This window comes from Canis aureus, chromosome 6 (genome assembly GCF_053574225.1).
Source record: "Canis aureus isolate CA01 chromosome 6, VMU_Caureus_v.1.0, whole genome shotgun sequence".
NCBI classification, from domain to species: Eukaryota; Metazoa; Chordata; class Mammalia; order Carnivora; family Canidae; genus Canis; species Canis aureus.
Genome location: NC_135616.1, coordinates 70,077,697 through 70,100,608, shown reverse-complemented (window position 1 = coordinate 70,100,608; position 22,912 = coordinate 70,077,697). Strand labels below are relative to the sequence as shown.

Sequence of the window (22,912 nt, the reverse complement as noted above, 5' to 3'; positions counted from 1 at the left end):
GAGGCGCTCTTTCAAGGATATTTGGGCTGCCTTCGGAGACACAGGGTCTTGGGTCGTCGAAATGTAGGTGATGTACGGATCTTCTTTTTTTGTGACTGTGCATGCCTTTCAGCACCGCTTTCTTAGCTTTCAAAGCCTTTGCTTTGGCTTCGGCTTTGGGAGGGGCAGGGGCTTCCTTCTTCGCCTTCGGGGCCATCTTCATGAAAGGGGAGAACCACTCTTCTAGAAAAGAGATTGGCTGTCATCAACACAGATCAGTGATTGGCAGCATGAGAAACTAGGGAGAGTAGACAGTTGAATAGGATCAAAGTTCAAAGGCCTCTCAAGAGGAGCCTGAATGGAATGGAAGAAGAGTCATTGGAGACAGAAAGAGCCTGTGGGAAAGAAAGGCAAAAACTGGGTAGTTGTGTGAATGAAGCCTGAGAGAAGAGAATTGGCAGCTGCAAAGACTCTACCCCATATACAAACTGGAAGCCATAAAAATGTTACCAGTACCTCTTTTCATACAATTTTAATTATAATTAGTGTCCTATTTCAAGATGAACTTTCCAGTTTATTTAAAGTAGCTAAATGAGAGGACAAAGTCATGAAACTGAAAGATAAATGAGTCCATAGCATTGTATCTGTTACCATCACCCTATAATAAACAGGGGCTTTAAAATCGAAGACCTTTCACTAGAATGACATTTAGATTTTCCATGGAAAAAAATGATTTCCATACAGGGGGGAAAAAAAAAACAACTCTTATTTTCCACAGCAGGCAAAGCTATTGAGGTTAGTGACACATTTCCGAAATCTGTTGATCTTTCCTGTAACCCATCTGTCGGGTCTCAGTCTTCGGACCGAGGAGCCCAGACAAACTGCCTATGGCACACTGTCCCTCCCTCTCTGTCATCTGTGCAGGTGACAACCTGCCCTGAAGTGACTTCAGGGTTCTTGATGGGATCCTGTGCCTGGAAAATGCTTTTATGACCCCTCACAGGAGATAATATATCTTTGGGTCTTTGAGTCCCTACAGAGAGGTAGGGTTTCAAAGCACACTGACCACTTAGAGGGAACACCTTATCTTCGATCTCTACTAGGGTCTAGAGATGTCCCTGAGCAGGTCTGAATGGAAGGGAGGAGGAGATGTGGTCCGGAGGCCCTAAAACCTTGACAAAGGAGGAGAATCATATGGAGGGAGGGGGCGACTCATTAAGACAAGGTATGTGAGCTTCATTTTCCACTTAGAGAAACGATGTATTAGGCCCCTGCCTAACCTTGTTTTATGTATTCATTTCCTCTTCCCCTTTCATGTGTTACATGGTAAAATGGTCATTGTCATGAGAGCGAGCTGTTAGAAGCCAGTAGAAACTTGATTTCGGGTCTGAGCCCCCAGGTCTTGATTAATAAAGGCTGCCTGAACGGCACTTAGAGAAATATCTGATTCCTCCAAGGACTGAAGTGACCCCCTAAGCCCCGAGATTAACTGATAAGATTAATTTTTTTTTTAAGATTAATTTTCATAAAGCCTCATCATGCATAGAAGTGAAGCGAAATGACAGTGGCAGTAATTTCTTTTTCAGTGAAAAGCCTGAATCCTGCAAAGCATATCCTGACCCAAAACGAAGATAGATAAGCTCTGGATCATTGTGGCTCCGGCAGGATTTATGCCTGGACAGAGGTGCCCAACACACAATCAGGAGATTAGTATTAGAAAAGATGTCCCTAGAAGGGTGACACGGGGGCATAGCTTCATCACCTGCAAACCTATGCAGGCGCTGGTACTATTATTCACAGGACAGTTGAGTTTCCTTGTACGGATAGATTCTGTTATTTATGTGCCTTATCTTATTGCATCGTAGGCCCTCAGGAAGCATCCGCCACTGTGTGTAGCGTAAAAAACGTGTCTTTTGGGAACCTAAAGTCTTAGGTGTGAACCAGGACTATGATCTTGGGAAAGTAATTTAAACTCTGAGTTTCTGTTTCTTCTCTTACTAACTAGAATAATATTCTCCTACCTTGCAGGTTTGTAGTGAGGAGGAAATTGAAGCAGAAGGCACACAGTAGACCCCTAACAAAACAGATCCATTGTTGTTCCCACTTTGAGAAACAGTAAAGATAGGAACTGATGGCTGATAACTTGCAGATAACTTGAGAGGCAGACTGATTTGGGAGAACAGGTGTTTAAGGGTTTGAACTTAACATTATTTACAGCAGCTGTCTTTGAAATCACTGATATCCAAGGTATTCAGCCGCTTGTGCGTGCATGTGGGTGCAGCCCTGGGCAGGGTGCAAAGGAAATGAAACAACATTGAATTCTAAAGAGAGGGTGAGATCTAGACAGACGGGGGTGAGAGTCGAGGTACTTGGGCACCAAAGAACAAAACTGAGATGCTCTTGTGGGCAGGAAACGGTGGTTCCTGTGTTTATTGCACAATCCACAGCAAAGGAGGCTAAACAACAAGCCAAGGAGGAAGCTACCCGTGAGTCCACAACTATTTCTCCTTGTTCCTTTTTCGTGCACACCTATGCATAATCTTTCACAGGTATAAAGCAACTTGCATATTTAACATAATTTCCCAGGCATTTTCCACGTTGCTACATGGACTTCCTAACCAGTATTTTATTTCTAACTTTTCTTTTTTCCACTTTTACTGAAATGTAACTGACATAGAACATTGTAGTAGTTTGAGGCGTACAGCAACAACGCTTTGACACATGTGTATATTGCAAAATGATTGCCACAATAAGGTTAGTTAACTTCCAACACCTCATACAGTTACACATTTTTTTTTCTTGTGATGAAAACTTCTAAGATCCACTCTCTTAGTTACCTTTCAAATAATCATCATTTAAAAGAACAGCATAATATCCCCGTCAGGCCAATAGACCGTTATTTACTTCATGGTTTTCTACTCGTGGACATTCATTCACTTACCTATTTGACATGTATCAAGCACTTAAACACTTGGGTCGGGGTTTGTAGTAGGAGCTGCAAATACAAAACAGTGTCCCTCTCAAAATGCTCTAAGACAAGAAAACAAACCATCTGAGTCCACAGCACTTGCTCACAGACTAAACAGGAGCCCATGAAATGGGAGCTTGGGAGAAGCAGCACCCCCTCTTGGGAGCATCAACAGGTGGGCTCTCACCCCATGGAATCAGGCGAGGCTTCTCTCCTGTTTTGAGCAGAGGAGGACGGTGATACTTGGGAAGCCCCAATTTCATTGTTTTATGCCCCTTAAGCCCTCTCTGCCCACCTTCCCCTTTTGGTTTGTCAAAACCTTCTCTCAGGGGCAGCCCGGGTGGCTCAGCAGTTTAGTGCTGCCTTCAGTCCAGGGCATGATCCTGGAGACCAGGGATCGAGTCCCACATCAGGCTCCCTGCATGGAGCCTGCTTCTCCCTCTGCCTCTGTCTCTGCCTCTCTCTCTCATGAATAAATAAATAAAATCTTTAAAAAGATTAAAAAAAATTAAAAAACCTTCTCTCAGCTCCTTTCATCTCACTGAGATACAAAGGCCTGAGGTGTACTCCTGGAATGTATTTGTATTTTATTTTTAAAAGATGTTACTTATTATTTGAGAGAGAGAGCACAAGCAGGCAGAGGGGCTGAGGGAGAGACAGAAAGAATCCTCAGGCAGCAGGGAGCCCGATCCCAGGGGGGGAGCTCGATCCCAGGACCCTGAGATCATGACCTGAGCCAAAGGCAGATGCTTGAACCACCCAGACACCCTATATTTGTATTTTATTTATTTTTTTAAAAATATATATATTTTAAAGATTTTATTTACTTATTCATGAGAGACACAGAGACAGAGAGAGAGAGAGAGAGAGAAAGAGAGAAAGAGAGAGAGGCAGAGACACAGGCAGAGGGAGAAGCAGGCTCCATGCCCCGGGAGCCCGACGTGGGACTCAATCCCCGGTCTCCAGGATCGTGCCCTGGGCCAAAGGCAGGTGCTCAACTACTGAGCCACCCAGGTGCCCCATATTTTTTTTTTTTTTTTAGCTTTAAGATTTCTGTGACTTTTTTGTATATTTTTCATTGAGGTGCCCTGTATTTGTATTTTAAATCAGTCTAGGCTAAATGGATACCGTTCAGACAGCTTCAATCGTCCAGTAGGATCATGTAAGCTTTGCACTTTCTTGTGTGCCTGAAATCAGGCTGCTTTAGGCTTGTGCCTCTGTAACCTACCAGTAAATCTGGCTTTTCCTTATTAGCCCTGAACACCTAGCTGCTGGACCTTTGGCTGGCCCTGGGCAGGGAGACCCATTTCCACTCCCAAAATGGGAAGAGCACCCCCTCTGATGGTCATTTCATGAACTGCTCTGGAGACTCATGGCTGAAATTTCCTAGCTTGGGATGAGGGGACCGGATGTGTGCATGTTTGGAGGAGGGGGAGCGCCAGTTCCTTTTAGCCATATCTCCAAACCAGGACGAGTCACTGGCCCCCAACACACACAACACACACCCCACATGTTAAACAAGTGAGCGTCCTCACACCAGGCAGTGGTGAACACTAGCCATTGACAACTTCTCACATGTTTGTGATGCTGTCCAGGTAAATGCAGGCATATTGTAGTTCATTGCACCTCACAGGTGTTGCAGTTTTTACAGATTGAAGGCATCAAACAGGTCTATTGGTAGCATTTTCCCAATAGCATTTGCTCACTTCATGTCATGTGTCTGTGTCCTCACAACATTTTGGTTATCCTCACAACATTTCAAACGTTCTCATTAGTATTACATGGGACTTGCTGCAATCTCATGATCAGACTTGAGGGGATGAGGAGTTGCTTCTTAAGGATGAAGACACACACACACACACACACACAAAAAGGATGAAGACACAGTGGTGTCTCGAGATGGAATCCACGGATGAAGGTGCTGCGAAGATTGCTGAAGTGACCGCAAAGCGTTTAGAGCATTACATGAGCATTGATAAATCAGTGGAAAGGTTTGAGAGGATTGACTCCAATTTTGAAAGAAGTTCGACTGTTGGTAAAATGTTCTCAATGCTAACAGAGAAATCGTTCACAAAAGGAAGAGTCAACCAATGTGGCAAACTTTGCTGGTGTCTTATTTTAAGAAATTGCCACAGACACCCCAGCCTTCACCCCAACCTCCATCACCCTGCTCTGTCAGCAGCTATCAACATCAAGGCCAGACCCTCCCTCAGCAAAAAGATTAGGACACCTGAAAGCTCAAATCATGGCTAGCATTTTTTGGCTAATGCTAATAAAAAATACTAAAAAGTATTTTTTTAAGATTTTATTTATTTATTCATGAGAGACACAGAGAAAGAGAGAGAGAGAGAGAGAGAGAGAGGCAGAGACAGAAGCAAGCTCCATGCAGGGAGCCCGACGTGGGACTCGATCCTGGGTCTCCAGGATCAGCCCTGGGCTTCAGGTGGTGCTAAACTGCTGAGCCACCCAGGCTGCCCAATAAAGTATTTTTTAAATAAGGTATGACTTTTTTTTTAAGGCATAATGCTGCTGCACACTTACTAGACTACAGTATAGTGTAAACATTCCTTTTTTTTAAAGATTTTATTTATTTATTGAGAGAGAGTGAGAGAGCATGAGGTGGAGGAGGGGCAGAGGGAGAGGGAGAAGCAGACTCTCCGCTGAGCAGGGAGCCTGATGCTGGGCTCGATCCTAGGACCTGAGCCGAAGCAGACATTTCACCAACAGAGCCGCCCAGGCGCCCTAAACATAGCTTTCATAGGCACTGGAAAACCAAGACACTCACTGGACTCGCTTTATTGTGACACTCGAGTTCTTATGGTGGCCTGGGACAGAACCTGTGGCACCTCCGAGGTACCTCCAAGGACAGTTGGTAGATGAGCCGACTCCGCTTAACTGTCTTGCACAACTTCTGCAGGATGGGAAAAGTCATGGTGTTTTGGCTGGAGACTGCTCCGCAGTGGAATCCAGGAACCAGTCCTGGGGCCTGGATAGGCCCTCCCTGCCGTGCTGCCTGGGGCCTGTCCCAGTGGCACAACGCGGGGGGGGGGGGGGTACTTCCTTCCTTCCACAGGGGTCCCGCAGCTCAGCCTCATGCTTGCTGGTCCCTGCTGACCCCAAATCAAGCAGCAGAGGGCCTGCGCTGAGACAAGACAAGTTCATGTTGGGGGAAAGGATCTGCATGGTGTTTTTGTTTTTTCAAAGATTGTATTTATTTATTCATGAGAGACACACACAGAGAGAGAGAGAAGCAGAGAAACAGGTTGAGGGAGAAGCAGGCTCCATGTAGGGAGCCTGATGCGGGACTCGATTCTGGGTCTCCAGAGTCATGCCCTGGGCCGAAGGCAGGTGCTAAACCGCTGAGCCACCCAGGGATCCCCGGATCTGCACAGTGTTAGCCTCCCAGTCAGGTTACTTGGGAACCTGGGGACACATGCTCTCTCTGCACGTTGGAACAAACACTTACCCGTGCCTGGAAGAGCGAAAGCACCTGCAGCGGCATCACTCCTCGGCACTGTTCCCTGTCACATGCTTCTCGGCAGGCTCCCAAACCTTTGTCACCTGCTGGCACACCTAGAAAGGAATAGTATTTGTACAAGCCACTGGGACAGGTGCATGAGGCTGCTCTGACTGGGGTCCCCCTGGCGTCACCCACAGTACCCTTGGCCCTACCTCCCACCCCAGGGCTCCAGGCTCACTATCATAGCCTACTGTAACCAAAGGTTCTCTAACTCGAGTGTCCCCAGAATCACCTGGACGGCTTGTTAAAGCACAGTGCTGAGCCCCAAGCCCAGAGGTTCGGATTCTGCAGGTCTGAGGTGTGAGGCCCAAGAGTACATATTCCTGGTGAGTCCCCGGCCAAGGTGGCGCTGCTGATCCGGGGACCACACTTTTTTTTTTTTCGGGGACCACACTTTGAGGACAGCTTCACAGCAGCTGCCAGCTGGCCTTGCTTCCCCAGGCAGGCTGAACGCACACCTGGCCTCTGCAGGTGGGTCTGCCTGGGTTCAGCGCCCTCGCCCATGCTCCCCTGGATTGCCCCAGAGATGCTTCCTCTGGCTTGACTGGAAACAGGACCTGGCTGTTCTTTTCACTGTGCAGATGGGAGGCTTTTGTGTGTCTCCAGTGAAGAGGAACAAGGTGGGGATCTGGCTCCTCAGACACCGGGGCAGTTGCGAGCCTAGCAGGTGCACCTGTGCCTGTGGCCGCGAGGGAAGGCAGGTGGCGCTGCTGGCCCGTCTCCAGCCTGCGGGGACCGCGGCCACCCCGCATCTGCTTCTGAGCCAAGACGAACTTCTGCCCCCACGGAGCCCAGGGAGGGCCAGGCTGACCCCTGGAGAGCGGCAGGTGTCGCTCCTCCCCGCAGCCCTGCGTCTTCCTCCCCTCCCCGTCCTTCGGGCTGCTTCAGGGTGGGTTACGGGTGGGAGCAGAGGGAAAGGGGGCAGAACTGGATGAAAGCAAAAGAAAAAACATAACATCTTTCACTGTCTCTCAAAAAAAAAAAAAAAAAAAAAAAAGAACTGGCTCCTAGGAAAGCAGTTCCCTCCCGGTGATGACAGCACGGACGCCCCACCCCACGGCCCCCGCCCCAACTCCCTCTGCCAGGAAAGGCAGCGAGGCCCTCACCTGCTCCCCTGGTTCGGAGAGGAGGCTCAGAGTTCCGACAGGGAAACACCTGGCCTCCTTCTTCTGCGAGGGGACACACCTGAGGAATCTGAACAGTGAGAAAATGTGTGTGTGGGGGGGAGCTGAACATTAGCGAGGGGGCCTCTGGGGGCAGGGGTGAGGGGGCAGGGAGCAGCTGAGGGCAGGTGCCCGCAGAGTTGGTGCTTGGGCGGGCGGGCAGCACCTGTGCCCCTGGCCAGACTGCCTCTACCTCCTTTCCCACAGTTTCTTTTTTTTTTTTAAGATTATTTATTTATTTGTTTATTTATTTATTCATGAGAGACAGAGAGGGGCAGAGACACAGGCAGAGGGAGAAGCAGGCTCCATGCAGGGAGCCCGACGTGGGACTCGATCTGGGGTCTCCAGGATCACGCCCCGGGCCAAAGGCAGGCAGTCAACCGCTGAGCCACCCGGGCGTCCCAAGCCAGGAGTTTCTTAGCAAAAACAAACCCCGCCTTCCCCAGGCCTCTGTTTAATCTCCAGTTTCCTGCGCAGTCTGGGCTGACTTTCCTTCCAGAAGGACGTGTGGCCAGTATGTTTTGCACGTTCCTGTCACTTCAGCGCCCTCCCCGGACAGGCGAGCTCTTTAGAAATGGGAGAGATCCTCCTGAAATAGAGGGGTTCGCAGGAGACCAGATCCCGTGATGATCCCTGTCCGGGGCTCACTCGTCGTTTCACAACAACCAGGAATGCCTTTGATTACAAAAAAACCCCACAGATTGTTCGAGCCCCCTCCCAGAAACTGATTCCTTAGACCCAGAATGGTGCCGTGAAAGTTTTCACAAACGTCTGACGTGTTCCTGAAGCAATTGGGCAGTGGCCACCCTTTGCCTGTGAAGGCTCTTACCGCCTTTGTGGGGAGCCCTGGGTTGTGGCTGAGTGGGGAGATTCCTTTTTTTTAAGATTATTTACATATTTATTCATGAGAGACACAGAGAGGCAGAGACACAGGCAGAGGGAGAAGCAGGATCCCCATGGGGAGCCCCATATGGGACTTGATCCCGGGATCACGCCCCTAGCCAAAGGCAGACACCTAACCACTGGGCCACCCAGGCATCCTGAGTGGGGAGATTCCTCCTGAAGCAGTGCTTTGGGAGCTCAGAAGATCTAAGCACATCTCAGGGTCAGGAAGGAACCCCCAGATAACCAAACCGAAGCACCGTCCAGGGCTGAGGAGAGTGCTCATTGGTGGCTCCTCCGCAGGAGGGCATGAGCATGTCCATGGGATGTCCATGGGCAACATCACTGATCCATTGGCAAGCAATGCTGGTCAGGCCCCCAACTAAAGGGTTAGGGTCCTGCTTTAGGAGGGGATAATATGTTCCATCTGTTGAGAACAATCCCCAAGGGGCTCATCTGCATGATCTCATCTGACCCAGTGACGGAAGCCCCCCCGCAACAAGCCTGTAATCTGTGCAAAATAATGTATATGTGCTTGTAGATAATTTCCCAGCACCCCTTGCCTCCTTCCTTTGGGCCCCCAAAGGGCTTCCTATAAAAAATTCTGGAGCCTCACTAATTACAACCATTTTGCAGAAGAGTAAACTCAGGCTCAGCCCTGCCAAAAGTTGCATAGCTAGGAAAGAATGGAGTCAGGGCCTCACTCCTCACTCACTTGGGTCTCCCTCTTCAGATTGCTCAGGGAGGGCCTCTGCTGCCTCCTTTAGAAATGGAAGGTCAGAAGGCCCAAGTCAGGGGTGGCTGGCAGCAGCTCCGGCCCCAGGCAAGGAACTTCTGCAGCCCAGCGTCCATAATACAGGTGCCTGGATTGGTCCAGAGAGAACCTCAGGACAGAAAGCCTCCCATACCCAACCTGCATGGGGTAGCCGCGCCCTGGTTCCTCAGGGAAGCTCCCCTTCTAAGTCCACTCCACAGCCTGGGCCTCACAGTGAGGATGTGGGTCAGTGACAGAAGCTGGGGAAGACGTTCCTGGCTTACACAGATGGACACTCTGGGCCTTGGGTGATGATGATGAGAGCGTGCCACACTCGTGATCGCTGAATTTAGGGGTGTAACTGGAATCTTCTGGCAAGGCAAAAAGGCCAACGAACCACACTCACATACTCCTGAGCCAGACAAACAAAGGAAGTTTGAGGGTCATCTATATTAGGCTCTTCGATAATAATTATGTATCGAATAAAGTTTAAAGTATGAATCCTGGGACGTCTGGGTGGCTCAGAGGTTGAGCCTCTGCCTTCGGCTTTGGGTGTGATCCCAGGGTCCTGGGATCGAGTTCCGCATCGGGCTCCCTGCATGGAGCCTGCTTCTCCCTCTGCCTGTGTCTCTGCCTCTCTCTCTGTGGATATCTCTCATGAATAAATAAATAAATCTTTAAAAAAATAAAGCAAAAATCCTATCATGCTTTTCTCGTGCTTATTTTAGTGACAGTTCCGTGCTTTCAAGTCTGCAGCAGAATATTTATCTTAAATATTCTCCAAAACCAAAGCTCCCTTGGTTTTGGATAACCTGTACCGTGAGGTGGCTGTGGCTCACCTGGTGAACTCAGGGGAAGAGCAGGGCATCTGGGAACCACCATCCAGACTCGGCTCAGGACTCACCTACACCTGTGACTTGTGGTGGTCAGGCTGCTCCAGGGACCCCATCTGTCCCTCCTCTGGATAAGTGGAGCAGTGACTTTGCTCCCTCCTCTCCCCTTCCCGTCTCAGGCTCTGCTCTGCATCCCTGGTTGGGAGCCCAGAAGGCAGAGATGGGCACCCTCTGGACCTTAGGCTTGCTCCAGAATGGAGAGGCTCTCCCTCCACCGAGGGACCGGGCCAATGTCTCAGGTCCTGGGGTGGCTGGAGCTTCCTCCCTTGTCAGAGATGCTACTGAGCCAACGAGGGGCCTGGGAGCGGAGGGCAGGGCAGTTAAGCAGGGAGATGCTCGGTGGCTCTTGGCTCCCGTGGGTCTCCGGATGCCTGGCACGATAGCCGGCCTGGAGGCCTCTGCAGTGGGGGTGGGCAGTAGAGAGCGGTGGACGGAGCGTACACAGGCTCTTGTGTTAGATCGCGGAGGAAATGGTCGCCTGCCTCTTACTAGCTGTGTGACTCTGGGCCAGTAACTAAACTCTCTGAGCTGAGTTTTACTGTGTGTGCAGATCAAATGCGACCATGACTCTGAGTTCCCCACACAGTGCAGGATGCCCCACAGACACTGGTTCCTGGGCCCTTCCTCCTCCCCCAGAATCCACCTACCCAGCGAGCTGGGCACATCCCCCGGGAACCCCACAGCTACCAGGTCCTTCCATAAAAAATACAAAATCAGTCAGTCCCCAGAGTGCTGAGCCTCCTGCCCCCGCTGTGTCTGAGGCCAAGAGACAAGGGAGACAGCACGTGGTCTTTGCCTCTGGACATATCCTTCTCATTCAGCTCAGATGTCGCCCCCCTCCCTGCAGTTCCCCGTCACACAGGCAGGATGGAGAGGGTGGCACGCCGAGGGATCCTCACATTTTTCTCTTCTCCCTCCAGCCTCCCCCTCAACCCCCAGATCCCCTGGCAGAGTGGAGTGCCAGAGCAGGGGAGCCCTGGGGCCTCAGGGGCCTAGTTGGCAGGGTCCCGGGTGGAGTCCTGTGCCCTCTCCGAGATGACGGATCTCTGCTGCTTCTGGTTCCCTGTGAGGATGATGGAGCCTGCCCCTGATGGGGTCATCAGTTTGGCCATAGAGGCCTCTCCAGCCAGCTATGCCTGGTCCCCATGAAATATAAATGCAGGTGGGTTTGGCCTTCTAGCAACAGAATTTGGGTTTGGCTCTGGCCTGGACTCTAGGCTAAGTCTTAACAACCATCCGTGAGGCTAGACTTCGGTGAGGCCCTTGCTACACCTGTGGATTCCCCTGTGCTTTCCAGAACTTGCTTCTTGATCGACATATTAGCACTGCTGTGTCCTCAGCCAGAGTTGGTCCAGAGATGGAGGCTGGGCTGCTGTTTGTTCTGCAGCCACTGGGTGACAGTGTGACACTCTCCTACCTGCAGCGTCCTGCTGCTGCATCCCGCAGCCGGGATTCTCAGACTTGTGTGCACCAGAATCACCCGAAGGCTTGTTCAAACATTTTGGTCCTGCTTCTTACTAGCTGTGTGACTTTGGGTAGGTTACCAATCTTTCTGAGCTGTTTTCTGGTTTAGCAGGTCTAAGGTAGGGGCTGAGGAGCATTTCTAACAGGTTCCTAGGTGATATGGTTGCTGCTGTTTCAGGGGACAGTCCGGGACTCAGAGCTCTCTCAGGTCCCTGGGAACCCAGTGGCCTGGGATAAAACTCTCTGATTTCAGGAAGCAGGTGGAGGTGGCCACAGCTCTCGCTGGAAGGCTCCTCTGCTGACACCCCCCGCCCCCAACATCCTTTGTCACTGAATCCCTAGAGCACCTCTCCACCAAAGCCCTCAATGGCCAAACAATTAACCTTTCTCCAACCGCAGGAATTCAACAGAGTCTAGGAGCCACTGGAGAGAGAACAGGAATTGGTTGAAAGTAACTGGAGAAGGTCAGAGAGGAAGGAGACAAGAGGGGGGAGCCCTACACATGCGTAGTAGTCCCAGGGCCCATCCCAAACGGGATAACCACCATAGGTTCTGGGGGCCTGAGACCAGGAGACAGACCTTGCCAGCTAAGAAGACCCCTGGAGGCCAGGCACTAGAGGCCCCCTCGTGTCATGGGTGCTAAGTTCTGGCCAGTGGAATGGGTGCTAAGTGATGCCATTCCTGACCTGGCCCATGAAAGACTCCCCTGTGATCCTCCACTCTCCCAGCATGTGTGCCAGTTGGATGTCAAAGTCCTGGCCTTCCTCGAGGGTGACAGAGCCTTTGGCATCCTACGTCATTGCGTAGAGCACAGCACTCCACCTCCGTCCCCATGCTGTTAGACTACGTGACAGAAGCGTGAAGTCTTACTGAATTAAGTGGCTGTGATTTCAGGATCTCCCTGTTACAACAGCTAGCATCCTCTTGACCAAGGTATCCGATGCCTGCCCTGCTGAGAAATGAGAAAGAGAGAAGATGTCACTACAACATACAACCTTGCTGGTCTCTCCATGAGCCTGATCAGAATGGCTCTAGGACAGTAACAGTCACCACCTGCTGAGTGTTGTCAGGTGCCAGACACTGCTTTGCCTTCATGAATTCATTACTTCTCACAGCAGTGTGACAGGTGATGCTATTATAGTCCCCATTTTGAAGGTGTAAATCTGAGGGGGGCGGTTGGGGTGTTGTTAGGTATGGTGCCCAGATCACATCCTGATAGCTTCAGGCAAGAGGCAGAGCTAAGATCCAAATCCAGGATATCTGTCTATAGCCCACACACATTCTAAACTGCACCATCTGCTCCCCCAAGGACTCAGGGCCCAGTCCTCAGCTGTGAGGAGCTTAAGCTGGATTGGGAAAACATGATGTAGACCGGGGAACATGAATTTGGGAGTCAGAATTTTTCTGACCTTTGGGTTGCTTGCTGGGATATCGTGATCTATAATAAGAAATAAATATTTGGTCTTCAGTCACTGTTTCTGGCACCCAATCCCCAAACCCTTGGAATTTCCTGTGATAAGCGCGATAAAGTGTCTCTGGTTATGGTAATTAGAGACTTTTGGAAATTACCTAAAGATGGGAACTGGTTGCCACAGGGACAAGCCATGTGATTAGAAGGATAGAACTTTTGGGCTCACCCCCCACCACACACACACACACCCCTACCTCTAGGAAGGGAAGAGGGGGTGGAGGTTGAATCAAATGCCAATGGCCAGTGATTTAATCAATCATGCCTATGTAATGCAGCCTCCATCAAACCCCAATAGGACTGGGTTCTGAGAGCTTTGGGTTGGTGAGCACACAGAGATTCAGGGAGAGTATTGTACTTGGAGGGGGCATGGAAGCTCCAAGCCCTTTCCTCACACCCTACCCCACAGTCTCTTCCATATGATTGTTCCTGAGTTATATCCTTTTATAATAAACTGGTAATCTAGTAACTGAAATGTTTCTCTAGGTTTTGTGAGCCACTGTAGCAATTTTTTAAAAAAAGATTTATTTATTTGAAAAATAGAGTAAGTGATTGAGAACGAGCATGGACAGGGAGGAGGCAGAGGGAGAGGGAGAAGCAGACTCCCTGCTGAGCAGGGAGCCAGACACAGGGGCTGGATCTGGGACTCTGGGATCATGACCTGAGCCAAAGGCAGACACTTAACCGACGGAGCCACCCAAGCATCCCTCACTGGGGCAAACTAATCAAACCCAAACAGGGATCATGGGAAGCTCTGAGATTTCTAGCCAGTTGGTCAGAAGTACATGGAACCACTTGGACTTGGAACTTGTATCTGAAGTGGGGATGGAGGCACAGTCTTCTGGGACTGAGCCCTTAACCTAGAGGAATTGACCCTATCTCCAGGTAGATACTGTCAGAGTCGAGTTATATTATAGCACAGCCTGCTGGTGTCAGAGAGCTGCCTGGTGGTGTTGGTCATCACCCCCCACCCCACATGTTGGAATTGGGTGCCAGAACTGACTTGCTAGATGCAGAGACCACTGACTCCACAGTGGAAGGGGAAGGAGGAAAGGGAGGTGGGATTAAGGCGACAGGAAAGATCCCAGTAACTTCATTACTCAGCTGGATGAAATGATGTGTAAGAGTGGGGAACTCTGCATGACTCATCACATTCCCAAACTTCCCTTCCTTTCCGGCTCTTTGCACCATCCTGCACCCTCCCCAGCTTGTGGTTCCAGATCTGTCCCAAGAGTTGAACACAGGAAATAGTCTGTTCCACTGTTGTATCCCCAGTACCTAGAACAGTGCCAGGCACATCGCAGGTGCTCAATAAATACTTCTGGAACGAACTAAGGAAGCCAGAAACACAGCTGGCTGGCACTTGGCACCGAGAGTCTATCCCTCCCCTTGGAGTCTCAAATCCTGGAATCTTATGGGCAGTGGAACTCTTGAGAGGCCATTTGGTCCACACCTTGCTTCTACTGAGGACTGCCTGCCAATCATCTTCTCCCTCCTTAAAGTCTTAATGAATGGCAGGGCTGAAAGAGACCTTTAGGGACCACCTGGCCCCGAGGGTCTCAAACTTGGCTGTGTACAGTATTCCCGATTGTGGGGGATACTGATGCCTGGACCCGCTGCCAAAGATTCCAATTTCATTGGTCTGGGCTGCAGCCCCCAGGTGGTTCTAATGTGCAGCAAAGGTTTAGAACTAGGAAACCAGTCCAGCCCCCTCATTTTACTAAGTCTGAGAAGAGGGGGGTAGAAGGAGTGCCTAGGATTATTCAGCCAGTTCCTGGTAGGCTTGAGCCCCAAATCCAATGAGTGCTCTTAAAAATTCATTTAGGACCTCCTGGCTCTTGTAGCAGGATGCCCTTCCCAAGGTCACGCCTGTTACTTATTTTTCTTTTCTTTTTTTCAAGATATATTTATTTATTTTAGAGAGAAAACAGGGAGTGTGTGTGAGTGGGGAGGAGAAGGAGCAGAAGAGGGAGAGGATCTCAAGCCGACTCCACACTGAGTCCGGAGCCTGAGCCCGAGCCCCTACGGGGGGGATGTGTGTGGCAGGGGTTGGATCTCATGACCCATGAGATCATGACTGAGCCGAAACCAAGAGTCAGATGCTGAACCAACTGAGCCACCCAGACACCCCCCAAGGTCACACATTTTAAGCCTTTCTTCATCAGAGTGGATTTAGATTTGACCCAGAGTTTCAATGCAGCCCCAAAATACACCTCTACTCTATCCTCCTTCCTGCTCTGTGCTGCCCTCCCTTTACAACCAACGTGTGTCAGTTCCTTGGCTTCTTTTTTTTTTTTTTTAAGATTTTATTTATTTATTCATGAAAGGCACAGAGAGACAGAGACAGAGACACAGGCAGAGGGAGAAGCAGGCTCCATGCAGGGAGCCCGATGTGGGATTCGATCCTGGGACCCAGGGATCATGCCCTGGGTTGAAGGCAGGTGCTCAACCGCTGAGCCCCCCAGGCGTCCCAGCTCCTCAGCTTCTTGGGCAGTCTCCAGCACCCCTCCCCTGGAGCATCTCTTGTTCCACTCACCTTCCCTGGCCAGTTCCTCTCTGCTCTTTCTTCCTCCACCTCAGCTGCCTTGAACCCACTCATTCTTTTGCTGGTTAAACTCCTCCCCAGAGCATCCCACCCTCACTGAGCTGCTCCCTGGCAAGACCTAGAAGAAGAAAGGGAGTTCTCCTTTTTTCCCCATCCTTTTCATTGGCGACTACCCCCTCCCTCCCAGCCCTGCAAAAGGAGGGTTGGCCCCAGAAGACCCTGCACACAGCTGGCAAACAGCTAACTTGAGTCATAGCCTTGGAACTCACATAATCTGCTCTCATTTGTTTAAAAAACAAACAAAACAAAACAAAAAAACCCCCAAACACCAGTAGTCAAAAAAACACTGATAAAGGCTTTGGTGAAAGATGATCCAGAGTAGATAAACTGTTCCTTAATCAGTGGTGCAGTAAATAAACCCCCTCCTGGGGGGCCTCGCTGAGAGTATTTTGGGCTGTCTGGTGAGTTTTTAACCCTCATTAGCCCCAACTAAAAATGGACCTACTGGAATTTTTACAGGCAGCTATTAAGCCTGAGCCAAACTTCCAGAGCATTATTACAAACACTCTTACTAATTATGCCTCCAAACCCGCTCAAGAGCAGAGGAGGCTGTTCTGTTCCTGTCTTCCAGGGCTGGAATCTCTGCGGCTCTCATCCTTGACAATTCCTCCTCCACCTCCCAGCCATGCCCCTGGCCTCTCCAGAACACCCTCTGCTCTTTTAGAACTTGGCCAATCGTTTCTACTTCAAGCATGTTACAGCCACCGGAGCCCAAGTCTCCTATACGTAAGGAGCTCCAACACACTACCTGCTTCGTCACACCTCGTCTTATGTAATCCTTCCAGAACCCCCGTGAAGTAGGTATTATTGGATCAATTTTCAGAAGAGGAAATGGGCTGGGAGTCACATGGCTCAACCAAGTCTCCATAGTGCTCTGTGCACTGACTGTACCTTCAAATGTTTTCTGGATCATGGTGGGACTCATTTTCCTAAAGGCAGGGGGCTTAGAGTCTGCCCACGGGGTGGAATACTGCCAGAGGCAAAGAGTCATGGCCAAGTGAAGAGGCAGGAGGAGAAAAGTGTGTAGAAAAATCATCTAGTTCCGAGGGGGGCAGCCTGGACATGGTACTACTGCATGGCTCATAGATAGGTCTTAATAAGCCTGCACACTGGTTCATGGTGGAATGTGGGAGAAATCGGATTTCCTTTAAAAAAATTTTTTTATTATTTATTTTAAAGATTTTATTTATTTATTCATGAGAGACACACAGAGAGAGGCAGAGACAGGCAGAGGGAGAAGCAGGCTCCATGCAGGGAGCCCGATGTGGGACTCGATCCCAGGTCCCCAGGATCAGGCCCTGGACCGAAGATGGCACTAAACCGCTGAGCCACCTGGGCTGCCCAGAAATTGTATTTCCTAAAAAAGATTCAGACTTCCAGGTGTATCTTGAAAATTATAGATCTGAGCACACCAGCCATTTGGCCAACAAGTTGTTGAAGTTGACGGGCAGCTGCCCTCCCTAAAGGGGCCTGCCCTCTTCAGTTCACAACAGGACCCCTCAGCCAACTGCCCTTGTTTCTCTCATCTGACCCCTGTTGACATATGAGTTTATGGCTCCTGATCGGTTTTCACCTGCCCCCTTCCTACAGGAGAAGCAGGACCTCGAGAGGTGAAGAGACTAGAGTCATAGGTAAATGGGGTGACCTTAAGAAGACCACTTAGCTTCCCTGTGCTGCAATTTCCTCATCTATAAAATGGGAATAATATTGATAGTTCTGTCTCAGTCAGCTCAGGCCACCATAACAAAAATACCCCAGACTGGTGTGTGTGTGTGTGTGTGTGTGTTCATTTTCTCATGGTTCTGGAGGCTGAAATCATCAAGGTGCCAGCAAATTTGGATTCTGGTGAGAGTTCCCTTCCTGGTCTTGTAGACCATGGCCTTCTTGCTGTGTCCTCACCTGGCTTTTCCTCAGACTGAGCACTTGAAGGGGCGGGGGCAAGCTCTCTGGTGTCTATCCTTATGATCAGGACCCCACCTTTAGGCGCTCACTTAACCATAATTACTCCCTTAGAGGCCCCACGTCTGAAGAAAGCCACCCTGGGGGGTTAGGCCTTCAACATACGACTTTAGGGCAACACCAACATTCACTACATGACAACGATGCCCACTTCCTAGGGTTGTTGTGTGAGGGTGGGATGAGTCCAGGCTTGAAGAGCACTCAAAACAGCATCTGGCACATAGTACGTTTTGGGTAAATATTAGCAATAATATATGATAAAAATATTGAGGGTGAGGGCTTCCTCCGGCATTCTGCAGGGCTCCTTCTGCCAAAAGCTACGTCATCATGGGCACCCTCTCTGCTTCCCAGTTATCTTCCATAAAAGCCAAGGAGAGTGTTAGAATTAAGAAAGGAAGACGTGCTGGCACGTTTCTCAGGCAGACCCCCTTCCTCGAATGGGATACTCAGGGAGCACCAAGGGGGCTGCTCAACGCGAGATGCCGGGGTGCTCTCCTCAGGGCAAGCCCAGCCACCTCCTCACAGTGCTGGGCCCATGTTCTTTCTTCAGCACATCCAGGAAGGCCTTCGGCCTCGGAACGTGCTTATCCATGGTCTGGCTACGCGTGTTTAGTTAAATCCTCGTTCCATCTTACCTGCCCTTGTCCTGCGTCTCCACGGGTGTGAGGGTCCCCGGGAGGCGCTGGGCCTCTGCCTGGGTCCTGAAGACCGAGGCCAGGGGTCACCTCCGTTCACCCCCAATCTGCTTTCCGCTCTGCCCTCTGCCCTGGAGGCTGCCCTGGGCGCACCGCGCTCCTGTCTCCTGCTCCCCCAGGCTCCTTCAGGCCCAGGGCAGGGACCAGCTCCGGGCTCCTCAGATCCTCAATGATTCCCCCCATCTTGTCGGTGACTCTGTCAACAGGCCCTTCAAAAGCTTTATTACACATAAACCTTTCAAAAATTTTTTTGATTTATTTATTCACTAGACACACAGAGAGAGAGGCAGAGACACAGGCAAAGGGAGAAGCAGACTCCCTGCGGGGAGGCTGATGTGGGACTCGATCCCAGGAGCCCGGGATCACAACCTGGGCCAAAGGCAGATGCTCAACCGCTGAGCCACCCAGGTGCCCCTCACTTAAGCCTTCTTGAGACTTCCACTTGTTTCTCACTCGTCTCTGACTGATACAGGAGGAACCAGATCTGCACATAGTTTTTCAGGGGACAGAACAGAGATCTGAATCCAGAGAAACTTCTCAGTGGCCAGGCGTGATAGGGTTTGCATGCATTGTCTTCAGGGAAGGTTGTCCGACTCCAATTTCCCAGGATATTCATAATATTCATCTTGAGGCGTTCCCTACACACCAAGAAGTGGCTTCCTGCCTCACCCAGGATGTTCCAAGCAGAGCTAAGATTAGCAGGTGGTGTGCCTCTCACATCCCAGAGGGTTCCTGGACCGTCAGAAACCCCCCCCCACCACCACAGGGTAGCTCCTGTATGACATCAATCCTGTGCCTCTGTAGTAACTGCTTTAGGTCTCATTCATCAGCGGGGCAAGCCTGGGTCAGTGCGTTCCCATTTTCCTTTGGGACACAGAGGCTATATTGTTCAGCTTACTTCATTTTCACCTTCCTAAAGTACCCAAGAATCAAAAGGAGAGCTTTCTTGGGGCGGCTGGGTGGCTCAATGGGTTAAGCTTCTGCCTTCGGCTCAGGTCATGATCACAAAGTCCTGGGATCCAGCCCTGCATGGGGTTCCCTGCTCAGCGGGAAGCCTGCTTCTCCCTCTCCCTCTCTTCCTCCCCCCTGCTCATGTGCTCTCTCAAATAAATAAATAAATAAATAAATAGCCTTTTTAAAAAAAAGAGCTTTCTCACATAGCCTAACCATCCCATAGCATGTGAGCAACTGGTCCTCTCTGTGTGAATCTCAGGAAAACCCCACAGGAGCCAAATCCAAGTATTGGCAAGAGGACTGCTGCTGCAGAGTGAATGTTTGTGTCCCTCTGAAATTCATTCGTGAAATCCTAACCCCCAATGTGATGGTATCAGGAGCTGGGACCTCAGGGAGGGGAGGAGGTCATAAGAGTGGTGCCCTCGTGGAAGGGATCAGCACCCTTATAAAAGAGGTCCCAAGGAGTTCCTTTGTCACTTCCACCACATGAGGACACAGGGAGAAGATGGTACCTGTGAGGGCCAGGAAGCAGGTCCTCAACCAGCAGCTCCTTGAATCTGCCAGCGCCTTGATGTTGGACTTCCCAGACTCTGGAACTATGAGAAACGAATGTTTGTTGTTGAAAAGCAATGCAACCTATGGTATTTTTGTTAAGGGGTAGGCACAGAGCCTTCAGCTGCACTGTCCGGAATGGGACAACAGGTTTCTCCTCTGAAAGCGGCCATTGTGACAGAAGGCAGTAATTTTACAGCAGATGATTCTCTTATTCTCTGGGTGAAAAGTAGCTGTAATCCAAGGAAGTCTTAAATTTCTGCTCCCTTGGGCCAAATGTCCTCAAAGGACCTCACAACCCTCAACCTGGTTGGAAGGACCATTGTCCAGGATCCCCGTGCTGCCAGTGGCCTAGTCAGGCCCCAGCACCATCCTTTCCCTGGTGGCTCCCCTGGTCTTGCTCATCCTGTTTCTCATTCTCCTCATGATCCCCACCCTCTGGTACCCTCTCTTCAGGGGATATTAGAAAAAATAAATAAGCTTGAAATTCAAGGGACTCCCCATGAGGTAAAAGTTTGAAGCATCAGGACAGGTAAACTTTTCGGTCATAAGGACATCTGGGAATTATCTGTGATTACCACTTAAGTCCATGTTCTTCCTGCTGTTAAAAAAAAAAAAAAGTGAAAAGAAGGAAAAAGAAAAGCACTGGATCAGGAGGATCTAAGTGTAATTCCCAGTTCTGACACTTACTAATTTTATCATCTTGTGCAAGTTACCTAACCTTCTAAAGCCTCGGCTGCTTCCTTTGTAAAATGGAAATAATACCACCTATCTCACAGGCTTATTTTTTTTTTCCCACAGGCTTATTATAGTAGACATTTACTCTGTTCTCAGGGGTTATTCAGTTCCCCTGCTTTTTAAAATGTTTTACTTGGAAATAACTTTGAACTTACGGGAAAATGGTGAGTATAGGAACAGTGCAAAGAATGTCCATATACCTTTTACCCAGATTCATCTACTGTTAACATTTTGCCTTATTTCCTCTCTCACTTTTTCTCTGTACATATGCATGGCAATATGCACACACACAAGTGTGCACACATGTGGACACACAGACAACGGTGCTTTTGTTTCTGAACCACTTGAGAGTCAGTGGCCCTTTCCTTCTCTATGCCTCGATGTGTGTTTCCCAAGAATGAGAATCGGGATAGTCCCTGGACATCACTAGGGTAGAGTTTATCAACTTCAGTAAAGTTAAATGCATACTTTTTTTAAAAAAAGATTTTACTTATTTGAGAGAGAGAGAACACATGCAAAGGAAGGGGCAGAGGGAGAGGGAGAAGCAGACTCCTCACTGAGCAAGGAGCCAGACTCGGGACTCGATCCCAGGATCCTGAGATCATGATCTGAGCCAAAGACAGGCAGATGGCTCACCCAGGTGTCCCTCTACATAGACACAATACTTTTATCTAATCATACATCTATATTACTATTTTATCACTTTGTCCAATAATTTCATTCACATCATTTATTTCCCTGCAGGTCAAGAGCTAGTTTTTGGTCAGATGTCACACTTAGTTGCCATGTCTCTTTGGTCTTCTTAAATATGGAACATTTCCACAGATGTTGTCATTTACTACACTGACAGTTTTAAAAACAGAATGCTCCTTATTTTGGGTCGGTCTGATGCTTGTTCTTTTTTTTTTTTTTTTTTTAAGATTTTATTTATTTGTTCATGAGAGACACAGAGAGGCAGAGACACAGGCAGAGGGAGGAGCAGGCTCCATGCAGGGAGCCTGATGTGGGACTCGATCCCAGGACCCTAGGATCACGTCCTGGTCTGAAGGCAGGCGCTAAACTGCTGAGCCACCCGGGCTGCCCTAATGCTTGTTCTTTTTTATTTATTTTATTTTTTATTTTTTTAAAGGTTTTATTTTTTTTTAAATTTTTTTTTTTAAGATTTTATTTATTTATTCATAGAGACAGAGAGAGAGAGAGAGAGGCAGAGACACAGGCAGAGGGAGAAGCAGGCTCCATACAGAGAGCCTGACGTGGGACTCGATCCAGGGTCTCCAGGATCACGCCCTGGGCTGCAGGCGGCGCTAAACCGCTAAGCCACCGGGGCTGCCCTAAAGGTTTTATTTATTCATGAGAGAGACAGAGAGAGGCAGAGACACAGACAGAGGTAGAAGCAGGTTCCATGCAGGGAGCCTGATGTGGGACTTGATCCTGGGATCCCAGGATCATGTCCTGGGCCGAAGGCAGGCGCTAAACCACTGAGCCTCCCAGGGATCCCCTGATGCTTGTTCTTGATTAGATTTGTGCTATGGATTTAGAAAGACTGAGTTCCCATCAATACCTCTAACTCTAGTTCATCCCACATGGTCCTTCTTTGCTTCTCCCCATCCCATGCTGTTCCCTCTTCCATATGAGGACACTGTCTCCCAACACTTTCAGGGCAGAGACTCGTCTGCTTAATCCTATCAGACATCTCAAATAGTTTCAGAATTTTGCAGCCTCTTTTGAACATGCTGGTTATGTCTGGGGGATTTTCTACCATGTGAATCTTCTTTCTCAAGGTGAAATCTGGAAAGCCCCCTCTCCTATTTTCCTTGCAGGTAGGGCATAAAGTGGTGACTTGGGTTCCACCAGTGACACTTACTACATTCAACCAACATGAAATCTTGATTTCCAACAAGACAGAGGAAGACAGAAGCTCTGCACTAAATATCTGTTTTGCTGGTGAGGGTGGGTGAATAGTCCAGATTTGGGGATTTACCCTTTTTCCAAGAAAGATACAAATCTCTTCAGTCATGAAGTTTCCTTCAAGGTTGTGGCAAATTACCATCTCCAAGATCATCTAAGGGAAGAGAGTCACGAGTAGAGCTACAGTTAGTTGGATTCAAGCTACTATAGCTCATTCTAAGGCTGGGATTAATATTTATCATCTCCCTTCCCCATGACCCACCCACTCTAGACTTCCTTCACTTTTGTCTAATGCTTCAGCTGCTTTATCTGGATTGGTTACCTGATTGAATCATCTTCATACGTGGGAGAAGGTCTAACACTCTTTTTTTCTTTTTTAAGAATGATTTTATTTATTTATTCATGAGAGA

General features: G+C 49.3%; 1 long non-coding RNA gene across 3 annotated transcripts; it reads right to left on the bottom strand.

The window, feature by feature from the left end:
* Positions 1–5,653: 5,653 nt before the first annotated feature.
* LOC144316332 (uncharacterized) lies at positions 5,654–22,748 on the bottom strand. 3 transcript variants are annotated; one of them, XR_013382226.1, is made up of 4 exons: positions 22,576–22,748; positions 12,494–12,575; positions 6,414–6,520; positions 5,654–6,084 (listed from the first exon to the last, which is right to left on the bottom strand). It is a non-coding gene; the product is annotated as an uncharacterized LOC144316332 (long non-coding RNA). The 3 variants fall into 3 exon arrangements; XR_013382224.1 differs by having other exon boundaries at positions 5,655–6,089; XR_013382225.1 differs by having other exon boundaries at positions 5,655–6,089; positions 12,494–12,572.
* Positions 22,749–22,912: the final 164 nt, after the last annotated feature.